The following is a 21,336-nucleotide window of genomic DNA, read 5'->3' on the forward strand; positions in this document are numbered from 1 at the left end:
ATCGGTCCTACCATTACTCTCGTCATCCTTCTGCACCACGTACATGATAAAAGCCTTGGGATTCTCCTTAACCCTATTTGCCGGGCCCTAAGGGGGGGGGGGGGTGACTGTCTCCTGATGCACAGTATCTACATAACTTTCTCTCTCCCTGATGCTTCGCAGTGTTTGAAGCTGTGACTCCAGCTCATCAAGTCTGAGCTGAAGTTCCTCCAGCCTCCAGCACTTACTTCAGACATTGTCATCTTGCACTCCAGCAGGGTTCACTAGCTCCCACATCAAGTAGCTGCAGCACACCACCATGTCCTCCATCTGAACTAATTCTTTCCCTACCTAGTTTTATCCTACTTAAAATTTATAACAATAACAGGTAACAGCTAAACCTTACATTTACCTACCAGCTACTCACCCGCCTCGCCCCTTTACGCCTAAGCCCGTTGAGCCAAAGCCCAATCATTCTGCTCCCTCTCACTCCACTGCCCACTCCAAACACTGCCTGCTGGATATGGCAGTCTTCTTATTAAACTGTTCGCACGCTACCGACTGACATCACGTGACTGCGCAGTTACTCCCCGCTATCCCCGAACCATTAGGAAAAAAAAACTTATCTGTTCGGAACTCCTCAGCTGATTCCACTCGTTCACCTCTCGCTCCTGATCAACACCTCTCTTTGTAACTGGATCCTTGACTTCCTGACCAACAGACCACAGTCAGTGAGCATAGGCAGCAACACCTCAGCCATGATTATTCTCAACACTGGTGCCCGACAAAGCTGCGTCCTCATCCCCCTACTCTACTCCCTATATACATGACTGCGTGGCAAGATTCTGCTCTAACTCCATCTACAAGTTTGCAGATGATACCACTGTAGTGGGCAGTATCTCAAATAATGATGAGTTGGAGTACAGAAAGGAGATAGAGAGCCTAGTGCCATGGTGTCATGACAACAACCTTTCCCTCAATGTCAGCAAAACAAAAGAGCTGGTCATTGACTTCAGAAAGGGAGGCGGTGTACATGCACCTGTCTACATCAATGGTGCTGAGGTCGAGAGGGTCGAGAGTTTCAAGTTCCTTGGAGTGAACATCGCCAATAGCCTGTCCTGGTCCAACCATGTTGACGCCATGGCCAAGAAAGCTCACCAGCACCTCTACTTCCTCAGGAGGCTCAAGAAATTTGGCATGTCCCCTTTGACCCTCACTAATTTTAGTCAATGCAGCATAGAAAGCATCTTAACTGGATGCATCATGGCTTGGTATGGCAACTGCTCTGCCCATGACCACAAGAAACTGCAAAAAGTCATGGACACAGCTCAACATGTCACAGAAACCAGCCTCGCCTCCTTGGACTCTGTCTAAACTTCTCATTGTCTTGGTAAAGCAGCCAACATAATCAAAGATCCACCCCAAACATTGTCTCTTCTCCCCCCTCTCATCAAGCAAAAGCCTGAAAGCACGTACCACTAGGCTCAAGAACAGTTTTTGTCCCACTGTTATAAGACTATTGAATGGTTCCCTAGTACAATAAAATGGACTCTTGACCTCACAATCTATCTCGTTGTGACCTTGCACCTTATTGTCTACCTGCACTGTACTTTCTCTGTACTGTAACACTTTATTCTGCACTCTGTTATTGTTTTATCTTGTACTAACTCAGTGCATTGTTGTAATGAATTGATCTGTATGGACGGTATGCAAGACAAGATTTTCACTGTTCCTCGGTACATGTGACAATAATAAATTACTTTATCAATTTACTTAATGCTTGTGTGGATGCAAAGAGCAAGTTGGTCATAAGTTGGTCATACTCTGACAAAATGATATTTAATCGAATCAAGGGAATCATACAAACTTAGCCCACAGAGGAGGACATTCAAACCATCACGTCCATGCCAACCAAAAATGGACTTTAGGTTAAACCCATTTCCCAGGTCTTGGTGCTTATCCCTACAGGTTATGGATCCTTGAGTAAGTATTCAAATACCTCTATGTAAGGTAAAAGTTCGTGCCTCCACCATTGCTTCAAGCAGTGGCTTACAGACTCTAACCATTCATAGTATCAGAGAACCATAGCAGAGTACAGCAAACATGATGCCTCCATGTTAATCCCATCCATACCAACCATGACGCCTATCTACCCGAATCTCATTTGGCCACATTAACCCCAGAACCCTCTACACCATTCCTGTCCAAATACCTGTCCAATCACTTTTTAAACTTTGTAATTGTATCTGCCTCTACAACTTCCACTGATAGGTTGTTCCAGACATTCACCACTCTTTGTGTGAAAATTTTGCCCCTCAGGACTCTTTTAAACTTCTCCCCTCTCTCCTTAACTCCATGCCTTCCAGTCCTGCCCTGGGAAAGGGATTCTGACTGTCTATCCTATCTGTGCCACTCAGCCTTCTACATTCCAGTGAGAATAAACCCAGTCTACCCAATTTCTCCTCTTAAGTGAAGCCCTCCATCCCAGGCAACATCCTCTTCTGCATTCTGTCTATTGCTACCACATCCTTCCTGTAGTGTGACGACTGTAACTGTACACAATACTCCAAGTGAGATCTAACCAATAGTTTGTACAACTGCAACATGACTCTTATACTCAATGCCTCAGCCAATGGAGGCAAGCATACCAAATGCCTTTTTTCCACTATCCTGGGTCACCACTTTCAGGGAGCTATGGACTTGGGCTAACACTCCTGAGATCCCTGCCATTTACTCTGTATGTCCTACCAGAATTTGATTTCCCAAAGTGCATTACATCACACTTACCTTGATTAAATTCCATCTGCCACCACTCTGCCCAACTTTCCAGCTGATCTATGTCCCACCATATCCTTAACTTCTTCACGATGACCACACAAATTTTCATGTCATCAGCAAACTTATTAATCATACCCCCTTAACACTCATCCAAGTCATTTGTATATATTCTGAACAACAAAAGTCCCAGCTCTGATCTCCGCACCACCACTACCCTCTACCTCCAATGAGTCAACCAATTTAGGATCTAATTTGCTAACACACCCTGGATCCCTTGTACCTGAACTTTCTTGACCAGTCTACACTGTGGGGCCTTGTCAAAGGCCTTAGTGAAGTCCATTTAAAATATGCCAAACACCCTGCCTTTATCAAGTTTCTTAGTTACCTCCTCAAAAAAACTGAGTGATTTTTTTTCTCTCTCTAAAGAAACTACTGTCCTCACTGCTAAGGAAAATACATGTAAGTCCTCTGTTCAGGTCTCTTGTTTCTTTTACTCCTGAATTAAATCTACCCTCAGCTGTACAAATACCCCCACCTGATAGTATTTATTGGCATACACTAAGCATATGGTGGATTTGCCAAAATACATTGCAAAGATTATTAGGTTAAACTATAAAAAACAGTTAAACTAAATACATTCTTCCTTTTGTTTGGTCGGGCAGGGTAATCAGCAAAGTTGAAGACAGATGTTTAATTTGTTGAGCCATGTTGATCCATTGAGGCCATTTCATGAATTTTGGATATGTGCTTATTAAAGCAGAATCATAGAGTCATAGAATTGTCAAGTTATACAGCACCAAAACAGGCCATTCAGCCCAACTCATCCATGCTGACCAAAATGTCCATCCAGCTCATTCCATTTGCCTGCGTTTGGCTCATATCCCTCTAAACCTTTCCTATCCATGTACCTGTCTAAATGTCTTTTAAATGTTGTAATTGTACCCGCCTCTACCACTTCCTCTGGCAGCTCACTCCAAATACCCACCAATCTCTGCGTGCAAAACTTGCCCCTCAGGTCCCTTTTAAGTTTCTCCCCTCCCATCTTAAACCTATGTCCTCTAGTTTTAGTCTCCCCTACTCTGAAAAAATGACTGTGACCATCTGCCTCACCTACCCCCCTCGTGATATTATATACCGCTATAAAGTCACCCTCAGCCTCCTATACTGCAGGGAAAAAAGTCCCAGCCTCTCCAGTCTCTCCTTATAACTCAAGTTCTCCAGTCCTGGAGCTGGTTTTGTGGGTTAAAGCTGGACTCCAACTTCCTGAATATACCTTCATCACAGCTGTCATTATTAATTTTATATTAGATTTGCCTATATCACTGATGATGTCTCCTCCCTCCTTTGTCAAAAATCCATATTTCATACCTAATATTCCCTGGCAGTGAGGGGAATAAAACTGTGATACCAAAGAGAGAAGGAAGGAGAGGTGTATGAGCCCTGGGACTCATGTCTTGGAACATAGAACAACCCCATTTTTCTTTTCTCTCTCCTCCTGATCTAACTGGCCCCTTCACCCTCAGTCTTTCTCCTCCCTCACTCTCTCCCTCTCCATCTGCCCATCACCCACACACTCCTCCCGCCGGTTCCCTTCCCCAAGTCCCTCCCTTTATTCCATGCTCCATCATCCTGTCCTATCAGATTCCATCACCTTCAGCTCTTTGTCACTTCCGCCTACCACCTTCCAGCTTCTGGCATCATTCCCACTCTCCCTCCTCCCTCATCCCCTCACCTGGAACCAACTATCACCTGTTAGTTCTTGTTCCACCCCTTTCTTCCACCTTTTTATACTGGCTATCTCCCCTCTTTCTTTCCAGTCCAGATGAAGGGTCTCAACTCGAAATGTCGACTGTCCATTTCCCTACTTAGATGCTGCCTGACCCATTGAGTTCCTCCAGAAATTTGGGTGTGACAACAAATTGGCATTGAGGTTCACAAATGAAATCAAACCATGGTGACAATTTCTAAATTGCAAAAGGCTTTCACAAGGAGAAATAAATTATCTTAAACTTATAGAAGCTCCCAAGCATTAAGAACATCCCAGACACATATTGAAAATGAAAAAAAAATCAAAGATAAATCTAAAATAAAAATAAAAGAGCAGGGGTTGGAGAAGGTTTTTAAAGGTGGAAGAAATGATAGGTAAGTTTATGAAGAGCATGTCAGAAAGAATAATGAGTGGGGCTCAAGATTCTACCAACAACAGTGAAGCAAAGGAAGGAGAGAAGGAGGATCCCAGGATCGGAAGATATGTTTATGAGTTTGGTTCCAGTTATAGTGACAGAGTGGAGAAAGCCAATTCAGGGATTAGTGGAGAGAGGTTGACAGTTTTAAAGAACTGCAGCCAGGGAACCAGTTAAGAACAGAGAGAAATTAGGAACAAATAAATGAAGTTTCAGTGCCGAGGTCATGTAATTAACATTACCATTGCAATTCAACTGGTTACCTTCATATTTCAGATAGATTCCCACAAAATTTGTTGGGAATATGTCCCAAATAGGAGAAAACAACAATAGAACAGCAATGCAAATTAATTGAGAATTTGCAACATAACTGATTTCACATTTCAAAGAAATTTCCATCACTATTTAAATAAATGCAACATAAAATATTAATAGGGCTAAAGGAGCCAATGTTGCCATCACAGAATAAACAGATATTTTAGTTGTTATTCTACAGTGGTCTCCTGAAATGGCATGATCATTTTGCTTGATGTGATTATTTTTGCCTTTATATCATTCTCATTTTAGCACTACGATCTTCTAAAAGTCACTGAAAGAGTGAAGTTTTTTAACAATTTGCAAATAATGCAGTTCATCAATAGGAATTATAAAAATAACATCAAATTGCAAAATACATCAAAAGAATTGTTCTAACTATGGAATAATCAGGGAGTGTTGCAGACTGGAAATTACCGCCAGAGGACATGAAGAAACCTCTGCCGGGATGGAAGTACTGTCAAGCAGCGATGTGAGATTGAGTAAGATTGCCCTCTGTTCTCTAGAGTTTGGAAGGTAACATCATTTGAAATTACAGATTTCTTAAAGAGCTCAACAGATGTTTCTTGACTAGGGTGTCCAGAACTCTATCAATCTCTTTATTAAATGCAAGCAATGACTGAGCCTCCAGACCCAGAATAAGGGATAGACCATTTAGGACTGTGATGAGAAGAATTATTTTCACTCAGAGGTGGTGAGTTCTTGGAATTCTCAACCCCAAAGGACTGTGGAGGCTCAGTCATTGCTTGCATTTAATAAAGAGATTTATAGATTTCTGTACAGTAGAGGAATCAAAGAATATGGTTTAGTGCAGGAAAATGATGAAGTTGAAGATCATTTATGACCATGTTGAGTGGCAGAACAGGGTTGAGGCACCACATGGCCTACTCCTTCTATTTCTAATGTTCTTATATTCTGTAACTAAAGAAATGGGATAAGGTCAAACAAAAATGTGGAACAGCATTCTTTTCAATCAAGCAGGTTTAATCTTCAGACTGTGAGAGATTATGTGCAGAGTTAGAGTAGATCACTCACCACTTTTAATGCTGTGCTGACACTAAAACAAATAAATCCCATGGCACAAATATATTGTGGTGCACAATAAAAAAACTCAGCAATGCCATTAATGGGTAAATTGAATAGCAATTTCTCCTCTGTTTCTATCCAACAGGAGGCCAGCATGATTGGTCGTTAGGTGGGAAAAAGTCAATGGCAGGAGGCCTTTGTATGCAGTCCCTGGAAATCAGAGGAGAAGAGGCAAGAGATCAGGGGAAGGGAGGTGTGACAGTGGGAAGAGACCAAGGCTGGAGGAGGGACATTTCTATGTGGGGTAGGTGAAAAGTGTGGTGGGGAGCACGTTATGGTCAGAGAGGACATTAACAATAGGATTCCTTGAAGGGGCGGGTGTGGGGTGTGGGGGTTTGGGGAGTACAACTCCTGCACCTTCACTAGGAACGCTGTGAAAGGCCATTTGAAATCATAGAGTCATACAGCATGGAAACAGGCCACTCAGCCCACCACATCCATGCCGACCAGAGGGGACCCATCCATATTAAATGCCTCTTGTATGTCGCCCGTAAACTTCATTGCCTGGGTGATTCAGATGCTCATCTGGACACTTCTTTAATGCTGTCGGTGACTCTACTACCACCACTCTCTCAGTGTTCTTCAGGTACTCACCACTCTCTGGGTGAAAAAGTTTCCCCTCAGACCCCCTCTAAATCTCTTAGCCTTTACTCCAAATCGATGTCATCTAATTTTATTCACCTCTGATAAGGGGAAAAGTTTCTTGCAATCTACCCCATCTATGCACCCCAATTTTATACATCTCATCATGTCTTAACCTCCTTAGTTCCAAGAGCCCAGTCTCTGTAGACTCTACTCATAACTGGGATGCTTCATTCTAGGCAACATCCTGGTGAATTTCGTCTGCACCCTCTGAGCAGTTCCTGCCTTTGTTGCACATTCAGTTTTCCAGAGTCTGGATGATGAACCCTGTAATTGTTAAATATATAAAAAGAACATATCCTGATTGCATCATGGGACCCTGATTTAAATGTTACTGAAGTTTTCCCCTCTACAGGACTGGAGACTCCCATGGCACACTGCTTGGTGTTGTGCTACTGGGGACTGCACAGACACACTGGGTGTGGGCTGCATGCAAAACATTTAACTTTTTAATCACTTCTCCTCCCTCTCCTACTCATCAATGAGAGATTCAATTAACAAAGACAGGATGCTGGAGGAACTCAGCGAGTTAGGCAGCATCTATGGAGAGAAATAAATAAACAGTCGACATTCCGCCCACCACAAAAGCCTTCTTTCTGCCTCAAACAGCCTTCCGTCCATCACAAAAGGAAGGATCTCCCGGTGGCCATCCACTTCAATTTCACATCGCACTCCCGTACCGACATGTCTATCCATGGCCTCCTCTACTGCCAAGTTGTGGCCAGATGTAGGTTGGAGGAATAACACCTCATATTTCGCCTTGGTAGTCTCCAACCTGACAGCCTCAACATCGATTTCTCTGACTTCCAGTAACCCCTCCCCTCTTCTCCACACTTCATCTTATTTTTTTCTCCTTTGTCTTCCCTCATTCCTGTGGTCCCCTCCCCCTTCTCTTTCCCCTTCACCAGCTGTCATGACCTGCCCATCTATTCCTCACCTCTTTATTCCATGATTCCCTCCCCTCTCCTACTGGATTCCTTCTTCTTCAGCCCTTTGCTTCTTCTACCTGTCACCTCTCAGCTTCTTACTGCTCCCTCCTCCCCCACCCCCACCCTCCTACCACCCCCCCTCATCTGGGTTCGCCTATCACCTGGACCCACCTATCACCTGCCTGCATGTACTCTTCCCCCTCCTCCAGCCTTATTCTGGCTTCTGTCTTCTTCCTTTCCAGTCTTGATGAAGGGTCTCAACCCAATACATCGACTGTTTATTTATTTCTCTCCATAGATGCTGCCTGACCTGCTGAGTTCCTCCAGCATTTTGTGTGTGTTGCTCCAGATTCCAGCATCTGCAGAATCTCTTGTGCCTGCATTATCTGTAACATGGTGGACTGATGCATCCTTCTCTGCATGTTAAGACATAATATTTATGGGTAGTTTGCCATGGTAAGTAGGTACTCAGCTGTTTCACAAAGCCAGCAGTGATCTATCTGCAAAATCATATCAGGAATTATGGTCTGTCATCTATCATCAAGCAGCATTGTGTAATAAACTGTTGATAGAATGAAGTCAGTTCTAAGGTTACTGCTATATTCAACTCCTTCCAGCACCAGGGTCCTGACCCGAAACATTGACTGCCTGCTTTTGAGTCCTGAAGAAGGGTCCTGACCCAAAACATTGACCACCTGCTTTTCTCCATGGATGCTGCCTGGCCTGCTGATTTCCTCCAACATCATCATGCTTTTCATCTAGATTCCAGCTCTGCAGTCCTTTGTTTCTCTCCTTCCATCACCTCTTGCCATGACAGCACTTGGTTTAAGCAATGGGAAATGATTGAGCAATGAAGACATGTGAATTCAGCCTGAATTGACACCAGTGCTGCTCAATGCTGATCACATCTGTAAACAAGGTCCACTGATGTTGAAGAGTAAACAGGTATCATAGAATCATAGAAAGTACAGCACAATACAGGCCCTTCAGCCCACAATGTTGTGCTGACGTTTAAACCTCACCTAAGACTATCTAACCCCTTCCTCCCACATATCCCTCTATTTTAAATTCTTCAATATGCTTATCGAGCAATCTCTTGAATTTGACCAATGTACCTGCCTCCACCACTGCCACAAGCAGCGTATTCCATGCCTCAACCACACTCTGGGTAAAAAACCTCCCTCTGATATCTCCCTTGAACTTCCCACCCACTACTTTAAAGCTATGCCCTCTTCTATTGAGCATTGGTGCCCTGGTAAAGAGGCGCTGGCTGTCCACTCTATCTACTCCTCTTAATATTTTGTATACCTCTATCATGTCTCCTCTCATGCTCCTTCTCTCCAAAGATTAAAGCCCTAGCTCCCTTAGTCTCTCCTCATAATCCATACTCTCTAAACAAGGCAGCATCCTGGTAAATCTCCTCTGCACCCTTTCCAACACTTCCACATCCTTCCTATAATGAGGCGACCAGAACTGGACACAGTACTCTAAAGTGTGGTCTAACCAGAGTTTTGTAGAGTTGCATCATTACCTCGTGGCTCTTAAACTCAGTCCCACGACTTATGAATGTTAACAACCCATTAGCTTTCTTAACTACCCTATCCACCTGTGAGGCAACTTTCAGGGATCTGTGGATGTGAACCCCAAGATCCCTCTTCTCCTCTACACTACCCAGGATACTGCCATTAACTTTGTACTCCGCCTTGGAGTTTGTCCTTCCAAAGTGTACCACCTCACACTTCTCCGGATTGGACTCCATCTGCCACTTCTCAGCCCAGCTCTGCATCCTATCAATATTCCTTTGTAAGCTTCAACAGCCCTCCACGCTATCCACAACACCACCGACCTTTGTATCATCTGCAAATTTGCTAACCCACCCTTCTACCCTCCATCCAAGTCATTAATAAATATCACGAAAAGTAGAGATCCCAGAATCGATCCCTGTGGGACATCACTAGTCACAGCCCTCCAATCTGAATGCACTCCCTCCACCACAACCCTCTGCTTTCTACAGGCAAGCCAATTCTGAATCCACACAGCCAAGCCTCCCTAGATCCCATGCCCTCTGACCTTCTGAAGAAGCCTACCATGTGGTATGAATAGTAATGCTTTCTGATTAAGAAATGCAACTTAATTTATTGTAATAAATATGTTTGCAATATAAACCATGTTATATTTTTAATGGCTGTACATATTAAAGGGTTTTCTTTCCCACTTTCACTTCAGGTTTTCCTTTAACAATTATCTCCCTCAAGTTAATGCAGGGTGTGGAGTGAACTGTTGAAAGAATGCCCCCAAGCCACCCTCACCTTCAGGATGCCCCAAATCCAAAGGACAGGACCAGATATCAACTCAGACCCTACACTAAATTTGTTCTCAAAAAGTGTTTTAAAATCCTCAGAGGAAAGCTGGCAAAGTGTGAGGGACGATTTATCAAGAGGATCAATCTGTTTCATTGTTCAAATGAACAGTCAGATTTTTGTTGAACCATGAACACAGAAGTGATGAGCAGAAAGCCTGGGTTGCAAAACTCAAACAACTTTAACAGATCTTGGATTAGGAGTCCCAATCTTACCACCAATGATAATTAATTTTCTTCTTCCCCCTCGGGCCCTCCATTTCCTGTGAGACTGAGCAATGCACCTAAAGTGGAAATTGAACCCAGTTGATTATATAAAGCTTTAGTTTTCCAACTAATGAAGCATTCTAATTTGTTTGTAGTCTTGAGGAGAGAATTTGACTCATGTGAATTCCTGAGGTACAGAGTGGCACAAAAAACAAGTGATCCAGCGGTAAATATTCTCTCTTAATTTTTAGTTCCTTTTCCTTCTGCGTTCCAATGGAATGAGCCCAGGTACAGGAATTTGACTGGGAACTTGAGAGACCGTAAAACATGTTTGGTTGATTTTCTCCCCTGGGGGTGAAAATCCACCTGAAAAGAGAGGAGGGGGCTTTGGTTTATGTCACATCTGCAGGAAGACATAATCAGCAGTGCAGCAATCCCTTTGCACTGCATTGACTTCCTGCCTTGATCTTCTGCTCAAGTTTCTGGACTGGGACTTAAACTCCCACTCACTCAGCTCTCAAGCCAGGTGCCATCCCCAAAGCTGTGATTGGTGCCTTCAATCTGATATCTATACGGAGGTGTGGAAGTTTCTAGATAAGCCAGAAAAATCTGAAAACCTGGAACTACCCAGAATCAGGTTCTTTATTTCATTTCACATTCGCTGTGGTCAGTGCCCACAATTTGCTTCCATCAGTGTCAGGGTAGTGATAACTGGTATTGGTATTGCTATTGCTATTGCTATTGGTTTATTATTGTCACTTGTTCCAAGGTACAGTGAAAAACTTGTCTTGCATACCAATCGTACAGGTCAATTCATTACACAGTGCAGTTACATTGGGTTAGTACAGAGTCCATTGATGTAGTACTGGTGAAAACAATAACAGTACAGTGTGAAGTGTCACAGCTACAGAAGAGTGCAGTGCAATAAGGTGCAAGGTCACAACAAGGTAGATGGTGAGGTCATAGTCCATCTCATTGTATAAGGGAACCATTCAATAGTCTTATCACAGTGGGGTAGAAGCTGTCCTTAAGTCTGGTGGTACGTGCCCTCAGGCCCCTGTATCTTCTTCCTGATGGAAGAGGAGAGGAGAGAGAATGTCCCAGATGGGTGGGGTCTTTGATTATGCTGGCTGCTTCACTAAGACAGCAAGAGGTAAAGACAGAGTCCAAGGAGGGGATGCTGGTGTCCATGATACATTGGGCTGTGTCCACAACTCTCTGCAGTTTCTTGCATTCCTGGGCAGAGCAGTTGCCATACCAAGCCGTGATACATCCAGATAGGATGCTTTCTATGGTGCATCGATAAAAGTTGGTGAGAGTCAAAGGGGACAAACCAAATTTCTTTCGCTGGCAAGCTTTCTTGGCCATGGCATCTAAATAATTTGACCAAGGACAGGCTGTTGGTGATGTTCACTCCCAGACCAAAACTGGTTGATTTGATGTCAGCTTCTTTACACCAAAGGCTAAAATTGCTGCAAACATTTATCACTTCTGCTGCAAAATCTCTCTGTCTGCCAGGACTGCTACTACATGTCTGTGTCTGTTATTAGCAACGCATGCCAGGTGCCTGCAATTTTCTGCCATCAATTGCAATACAACTCAAAAAACTGCTTCTAATTATCTGTGATTTCCCTGGTCAAATTCCAAATCAACAGTTCTATCATTTCCAGTAAAGGATTCATTGCAGATTATCTATATCTTTGTCAGCCTAGAGTTTTTATATCCTTCAGAAGATTAACTAGAGTAATTTCGTGTGTAAGTGATTATGAAAAATGTGCTTTATTGGCACCACTGTCTGTACAGTATAGTAACAAAACAGGGGAGCTCATTCAGGGGTGATTGAGCTACATCATTGTTTGAAGTCATAATTAGCCCTGCTTTGAGGCACTATGCATTTTAAATCCTAATGAAACAAATCAAATTCTTAAGGATCTTGACTGGGTAGATGCCGGAATGATGTATCCTTGGCTATGCTGGCTGAGGCTCGGATAAGGGGTCAACCATTCAAGTTGGAGAACAGCAAAAATGTCTTAATCCAGAGTATGGTAAGTCTGTGGAACTTCTGAGGAAGAGGGCTGTGGAGGCTCAGTCGCTAAGTATATTCAAGACAGAGATTTGTCATTTTTTGGATATTAAGGGACATGAGGTTAGTGCAGGAAAGTGGTGTTGAGGTAGAAGGTGACCTGTGATCTTTTGAATGGCTGAACAGGCACAAGGGGCTGAATGGCCTACTCCTGCTCTTATTTTTTTATGTTTTGGCACTACATGATGCCGGTCAGTTAGCACAGTGTTGGATCAGAATTCTTAATGCTGTAATTTTTCCTGTGGTTTCTCTTTGATATCATTCCTATCACTGATTGCCTAATACAAAGTGAGCAATACAAGATGGTTCTCCCACACTGCTGAACAATACATCCTTGTGTATTTTCAGGCAGTGAGGCCTCCTTTTTTTCTTAATGAGCATCCACAGGTTTGTTCAATCTAAATGGTAATCACGGCAACATTCCTATCCTTCCCAGTATCTTTGCAACCAGTAAAGTAACAGAGTTTTGCAGCAGCCAAATAAAATTTTCAATAGCATTTTAACATTAAATATGTTCCAAACTTATCTAGAGCAGCCAAGTAATCGCTCCAAACCTCTCAGCAGCCAAAAAGATTCCCCAGTGACAACAAAAAAAATTTGTATGGATATAGCCCATTTAAAGTGGTAAAATGACTCAGGGAGCTTCACAGGAGCATTATCAAGCCAAGCCTGGCAGACAGCCAGGTAGGGAGATGTTGGGCCAACTTGAGCTGATTGTGGTCAGTGATTCCAGATGGATCATTCAGGTGCTTCCATCTGTCACTTTGTTCCATCACTGGGCTTCACAAGGAACCACCTCTGTGATTCTCCACTAGTGGATTAAAGACCCACACATCTGAATGTGGTTCCTGACCTGGAGATTGAGGAAAGAAAGTTAAGTTCATGCATTTATCTTCTGCTTCTATTACTCTGTTTTAAATTTTAAAGATTTGTTGTCATCAATTTTATTTTTTAAAATGTGAATGATATTTACTTGATTATCCGAAACAATTTTCAAGTATTTTAATGGCTCTAAATATCTGAGATATTTAAGGCAATTAAAAAAGCTCCACCCTCAGCTTTCCTCCTGTCCATGGTTGCCAGCTCATTCTGGAGGCAGGACTTTGGTGTTTTGCCAGCTGAGGCCTAGTTTCCTCCACAGCCTCTCACCATTCAACTTCATGATTGGGAATTCATGATTGGGATCAACTTGCCCCACTGACTGAGATCAACTTGCCCCACACATCGTTCCAAGATTAGTGTTGGTGTGGGAGGGTGAGGGTGGGTTAAGGTGCAGGGAAGAGCTGACTCGTGTTTGAGGATCAATGATGGCAAGTTGTCAAAGGGGTGGGTTCACCTTAAAGTTAGAAAGTGAGATAGAAATGCAGAGAGGTTCAACAGAACTCCAGAGCCTTAGCTACTCACAGCATGGCTTCTAATGGTGCATCAATTAAGAATGAGAATCTTGTGTGCAGTTCAAGTCACGTAGCTCTCAGAAGGATGTCCTTAAGCTGGAAAGGTGCAGAGGAGGTTCACAAGGATGTTGCCAGACTGGATGGCTTGAGTTATTAGGAGGGACTGGATTGGCTGGGGCATATTTCCCTGAAGTGTAGGAGCTGAACGGTGACCTTGTAGAGGTTTTATAAAATCATGAGGGATATAGATAGGGTGAATGGTCACAGTCTTTTTCCCAGAGTAGCAATGCCTCAGACTAGAGAACAAGGGTTTAAGGTGAGAGGGGAAAAATTTAAAGGGGATGTGAGGGACAACTTTTTCAACAGAGAGTGTGGAACGAGTTGCTAGAGGAAGTGGTAAAAGCCAGTACAATTGCAGTGTTTAAAAGGCATTTAAACGGGTACATGGAGAGGAAAGGAATGGAGGGATATGGGCCAAATGCAGGCAACTATCTCATGTCAGCAACCTGGCCAGCAATGGGCCAAAGGACCTGTTTCCATGCAGTAGAGTTCCCTGACTCTGTGACTCTGGTTTAGATAGGTATGATTGGCAAAGACACAGTGGGCCGAAGGGCCTGTTTCTATGCTGTACAACTTTATGACTCTCTGATAAACACCACCTGCTTCCAACTCTGGAGCATTGCCGGGCTCCATCCTTGGTACATCATCCTTGCATTTGTCTCCTTAAACATGACTCTTCTAATAAGTCTCCTGGCTAAACTCCCATCTTCCATTGTCCATAAACTTCAGCTCATTCAGAACTGAATAATTTTGTCATTCACTCATTATCCCCTTGCTCACTAATGTAGCTTGGCTCTCAGATCTTCAAAGCCTTAAAGTTGTTATTGTTGTGGATGCATTTAACTCTCTTCATGGCTTTGTCCTTTCCTACCTCCACACCCTTCCCCAGCATTTTAATTGTCTGAGAACTCTCCATTAGTCCAATTCTAGCTTCTTCTGTATCCCCCCCCAACCATTGTAAGCTACGGCCATGCATACGCTCCATATGTCTCCTCATTTTCCACCTCCATCTTTTCCTTTAAGATTTTGATCTACTTTTGATCTAATCTACTTAAGCACTTAATCAGCTTTCCTAAAATTTCCTTTTGTTGTTCAAATATACATTTTTTGTTGTTAGTGCATCAGTAAAATACCATGATGTGTTTTGATGTTTAAAGCAAAGTTTGTTGATGTTTAAAGTTACCTCTATGTCCCAGCCTGTGAGTAAGTAGAGTGCTATGAATTGCATTTGGAAATGTAAGCTAACAAAGAGGATGTAGTGAAGTAAACGTCTCTATTTAACCAATGGCATGTCTAAGCTTACAAGAATATTAATATCCGTGATGTTTGTTTCAAGCTGTAAATGGCAACATTTTCATTCCAGTCTCTTTTTGTTTATAATTACTTGATCATGAACACACTTTAAACAGTTCTATTTTCCTAACTGTAGAACCTATCGTACCTAAGGATAGAGCTGGTAGTTATAGATCCGTTAGCCTAACATCTGTGGTAGGTAAGTTGCTGGAAAGAATTCTGAGGGATAAGATTTACTTACATTTGGAAAGGCAGGGGTTGATTAGGGGTAGCCAGCATGGCTTTGTGCATGGGAGATCTTGTCTTACGAATCTGATTGAGTTTTTTGATGAAGTGACAAGGAAGGTTGACAAGGGGTGGGTAATAGATGTAGTATATATGGATTTCAGTAAGGCTTTTGATAAGGTTCCACATGGTAGTCTGCTCTGGAAGGTTAAATTGATTGCATGGCATCCAAGGAGAGCCAGCAAACTGGATACAAAGTTGACTGGATGGTAGGAAACAGGGTGATGGTGGAAGGATGTTTCTCAGACTGCAGGTCTGTGACTAGTGGTGTGCCCCAGGGGTCAGTGCTGGGTCCATTGTTATTTGTCATCTATATTAATGACTTGGATGAGAATATATGAGGAATAGTTAGTAAGTTTGTAAATGACACTAAAATAGGTGGTGGTGTTGACAGCAGAGTATCAAGAATTGCAGCAGGAGCTTAATTGGCTGAGTAAGTGGACTGAGGAATGGCAAATATAATTTAATTCAGATATGTGTGAAGTGTTACATTTTGGAAGGACAAATCAGGGTAGGACCTTTACATTGAACGGAAGGGGCTCTAGGTACTTTTGTAGAACAGAGAGGCCTTGGAGAGCAGGGGCATAGCTCCCTCAGGGAGTCACAGGTGGATAGGGCAGTGAAGAAGGCTTTTAACATGCTGGCCTTCATCAATCAGGGCATGAATATAGAAACTGGGAGGTTACGTTGCGATTGTATAAGACGTTGTTGAGGCCATGCTTGGAGTAATGTGTTCAGTTTGATCATCCTGTTGTAGGAAAGATGTGATTAAACTAGAAAGAGTGCAGAAGAGATTTACAATGATGTTGCCAGGACTCGAGGGACTGAGTTATAGAGAGAGGTTAGACAGGCTGGGCCTTTACTCCTTTGGAGCGTAGGAGACTAAGGGGTGATCTCACAGAGGTATATAAAATTATGAGGGGCATAGATAGGGTGACCAGTCTTTTTTCCAAGGTTGGGGAATCAAAAATTAGAGGATATAGTTTTAAGGTTAGAGGTGAAAGGTTTACTAAGAACCTAAGGGGCAACTTTTTTCACAGCAAGTGATAGATATATGGAACCAGCTGCCAGAGGAAGTGGTTGAGGCAGGTACACTCGATACATTTAAGAAGTATGTGGACAAGTATATGGATGACAAGAGTTTAGAAGGATATGGGCCAAGTGCTGGGAAATAGGATTAGCTTGAATATACATCTTGGTTGGCACGGACAAGTATGGGCCGAAGGGCCTTTATCCATGCTGTACAACTCTATGACTCTATAACAAAAGTATGTGCTCTACAACTGTCTGAAAGAGATTATAACCATACAGTGGTGTGGATTCTTGTCTTATTAACATTAATCAGTCTTTTCTTTCATTGATGGTGATGTATTATCACAACCCCTTTTGAACAATATTATTTAAAATGCAAAAATATGTTTATAATCAAGTCAGAAGTATTCAAATTGCTCAAAGTCAGGGCAAAATAATTTACATTTAAAACATTGCCTTCAGGTGATTGTTTGCATATTGACGTGAGCAATTAAACCATTGATCGCTTTCTCAAAAGCATTACTTGATGTAATGTTTCAGATTTTAAATTTTGTGGAACAGAAGCAAAAGTACAGAGAGAAATTTTGAGCCCTCTAGGAGCTGACAGCAACCAGATTATGTGGAATTTGCAGTCTGAGTACCATTTCAAATTAGATTATTTTCCTACTTCATGTGTCTTTCATGGGCTTAACACTTGTGGGAAGTGTTTGCAATTGGAGCAGCCAAGTGGTTGAATTTAAAAAGGTATTAACCAAAAAGCATTAGAACATAAGAAGAAGCAAGAGGAGGCCATATGGCCCAAAAACCTGCTCCACCGTACAATAAGATTGCAGCTGATCCAATGATTCCTGAAGTGCTCAAATATTTTATCGATATCTACCTTGAATACACTCGTGCAAAACCCTCTGGAGTGGCGAATTCCTATTATTTCTAAGGGTGAAGAAATTTCTCTTCATTTCAATCCTAAGTGGCTGACCTCTTCTCCTAAGGGTGTACCCTGGGTCTGGACTCTTCAAACGGTAGTTTGTAGTTAGTCTATGTATGTATACCTATTATGTTACAGTATCTCTTTTGCATCGTGTGTTTCACAATGTGATCTCCTCCCATTCTTTTAATCTCCTGTAAATGTAGGCCAACAAATGGCAGTAATGAGTAGACTATATATGCAATGGGGGTAAGAGTACATTTTCCAACTTTACACTCAGCTGTGGAGATGGGGAACCATGTCTAATAAATGAATAAAACACTTAGACATTTAGTAGCAAGTGAAAATCCGAACTGTTTTGAAAAACTGAATAATTACACTCAGTGTTCTAATATCAAAAGAAGTATTTGCCTAATTTATAAAGGAATAAACTTTTGAACACAGTAAAGTCTTGGTTAGTCTAGCAGTTAGTGTAACACTATTACAGCGCCATCGACCTGGGTTCAATTCCCGCCGCAGTCTGCAAGGAGTTTGTACATTCTCACTGTGTCTGCATGGGTTTCCTCCAGGTGCTCCAGAGACTTACAGGTTAGGAAGTTGTGGGCATGCTACATTGGCGCCGGAAGCGTGGCGACACTTGTGGGCTGCCACCAGAACTTTCTACACAAAGACGCTTTTCACAGTGTGATTCAATGTACATTAACATCTTAACACTGGTGGGAAGTGTTTGCAATTGAAGCAGCCAAGTAGTTGAATTTAAAAAGGTATTAACCAAAAAGCATTACAACATAAGAAAAAGCAAGAGGAGATTTCTTAAGAAAGAAATCTTACCTTAAGTGCGTTAAGCTTGATTAATTATTCCCACTTATTGCCCCTCAACTTCCAATGGTCATCAAATTCACTGCACTTCTGATAGGGGTTCTGACAACAAACACCTGCAAGACTCTTTACCCATGGAAAGAAAAAAAAAGGATGCATTTACTTAGCACATTTCATATTCCTTGCTGCTCATGCCAAAATGTTAGTCACCAATGAAGTAGTTAGTAGGCACTGTGGAAATGCAGGGTAGGTACAAGTTAATCTGTACAACTCACTTTATTAAAACTGAAATGCCCAGAAATTAAATTGTGTTGCACTGTTTATTTCTGTGCCACATGACTGAAAATGTATCAAATAGTTAAACACAATAACAACAATTTCCAGTTTACTTTGACCTAACATTTCCCCAAATAAACTTGGGTATCTGATACAATTACCATGTTGGACATGCATCAAATTGTATCATTTTCCATGCTACACTCCTTTGGGAGCATTGAGGGGGAAATTAAACTAAATTTTGCCAGGAGCGACTATAATTGGACATTTCTGGTCCAGGTGGTACAGGTAAGGTCCTAAGTGAATACTTCTCATCGATATTCACGCAGAAAAAAGATTTTGTAATTGGAGAATTCAGTGAATGAGTAAGTGAAGGTCCAGTGCAGACAAATAAAAATGAGTTACCCGATGCCTTAGTGGGCTTTAAGGTAAGTATATGCCCAGGACCAGAAGGGAGTTATTCCTGGCTGCTACAGGAGGCAAGAGAAGAGATTGCTAGGGCTCTGACTAAGATTTTTAAATCAACATTGGACATAAGTAAGGTACCAGATGATTGTAGGGTCCCCCTTTACAAGAAAGGTAGAAGGGAAAAGCTTTGTAGCTACAGACCTGTGAGTCTAACATCAGTGGTAGGGAAGATACTGGAAAAAATTTCTGACAGAGAGAATTAATTTGGAAAGGCAGAGACTAATCAGAGATGGGCAACTTGGCTTTGTCAACGGTAGACCCAGGCTGACCAAGGTGATGGAATTCTTTGAAGAGGTAACAAAGTGTATGGATGAGGACAGGGCAGTAGATGTGAATTACATGGACTGAAGTAGGGTCTTTTAAAAGGTCCCATATGGGAGCCAGGTTCAAAAGGTTAGTGTCCAAAGATCCAGGACAAATAAGCTTAGCAATAGGAGATCAGGTGATGGTAGAAGGTTGGTTGTGCAATTGGATGCCTGTGACCAGTGGTGTCCCACAAGGATCAGTGCTGGGACTCTTGCTGTTTTTAATGAATGTGAATGACTTGGATGTGGGAGGCAGAATCAGTAAGTATGTGGATGACACAAAGATTGGTGGAGTTGTTGATAATGTGAAAGATAGTCTTAGGCTGCAGAAAGATAGTGATCTGTTGGACAATGAAATATTGAAATGGGCTGAAAAAATAGCAGATATAGTTTAAATCCAGACAAATGTGAAGTGCACTGATGAGTAATAAGGGAGTACTAATGAGGCTAGGACATACACCGTGAATGGTGGGGTCTTGGGGAGTATGAAGGAAAGGAGGGATCTTGGAATACAATGCCGTAGATCCATGAAGGTGGCAACACAGGTAGATAATGTGTTTAGGAAGGCTTATGGCATACTAGTCTCCACTAGTTGAGGCATTGAATACAGACGTTAGGCAGGTTATGCTCCAACTTTATAAAACCCAGCTCAGACCTCAGCTGCAGTACCCGTGTGCAGTTCTGGTCACCATGTTATAGGAAGGATGTGATAGCACTGAAGAGGGTGCAAGGGAGATTCACCAGGATGTTGTCTGGGATGGAGCATATTGGAGAAGCTGGGTCTGTCATCCCTGGAGTTCAGGATATTAAGAGGGGACATGATTGTGGTAAATAAAGTTATGAAGGGGATAGGCAGAGTAGACTGCAAGAAACTTTACTCCGTATCAGAGGTAGATAAAACTAAAGGACATAGATTTAGGGTAAGGGGGAATAGATTTGGAGGGATATGAGGGGGATCCAGAAAGTGGTATGTACCTGAAATACACTGCCAGGGAGAGAGAATGGTTGAAGCTGGTTTGCTGACTGCATTTAAAATGTGTCTAAATGAGCACTTGAATCACTTAGGCATAGAAGGCTATGGGCCAAGTGCTGGAGATGGATTAATACAGAATGGTACCCATGGGTCAGCATGGATGAGTTGGGCTGTATGGTTTGTTTCCATGCTGTATGATTCTATGACCAATGGTGCATTTCTGGATAGAGTCCTCACTAATACAAGTCCTGTAATTAATCCTTCAGAATGCCCCCCCCCCCCGGTACAATAAACCTTCCACCACCAAGATAATCTGCGCTGAATCCAGAGAATCTGATTGGTCTGGTCTTGACTCTCCAATTGACCCAGAGCATAATTCTGTCACCCTGATCATCTGAGATCATGATGGAGGCCATGATCTCCTTTACTTTGGCCAATTACCAACTCTACCTCCCCTCCAACCTTACTCCATCACCCTTTCCTACTGGTTTATGTTGCCCCCACCACCCCCCCAGCCCATCTGGCTTACCAACACTGGAGCTCATCCCAGTCCCCAATGACATCTTACGCACTCCCACCCAACCAACCTACCGGACCTGACCTCTGTCATGGCTGGCACATTTGCAGTTTTATGTCTGTAGCAGTGGGTTTACAACCAAAATGGCCACTGGCATAGTTCTGACGTCAACATTTAGCAAGTTCATTCATATGCATTAGAATTTTAAGTCATAATGCTTCATAATGTGGAGTCAGAGATCAATGTTGGCCAAGATAAATCCCTTGCTCTTTAAATGAACTCATCGAACTTTTGGAGACACAATAGACGGCAGATGCTGGAATCTGGAGCAACAAACAATCTGCTGGAGGATCTCAGCGGATCAGGCAGCATCAGTGGGCGGGGGGGGGGGTGTGGGGGGGTGGGAGGGAATTGTTGATGTTTCAGGT

Source organism: Pristis pectinata, chromosome 2, assembly GCF_009764475.1.
Source record: "Pristis pectinata isolate sPriPec2 chromosome 2, sPriPec2.1.pri, whole genome shotgun sequence".
Lineage (NCBI taxonomy): Eukaryota > Metazoa > Chordata > Chondrichthyes > Rhinopristiformes > Pristidae > Pristis > Pristis pectinata.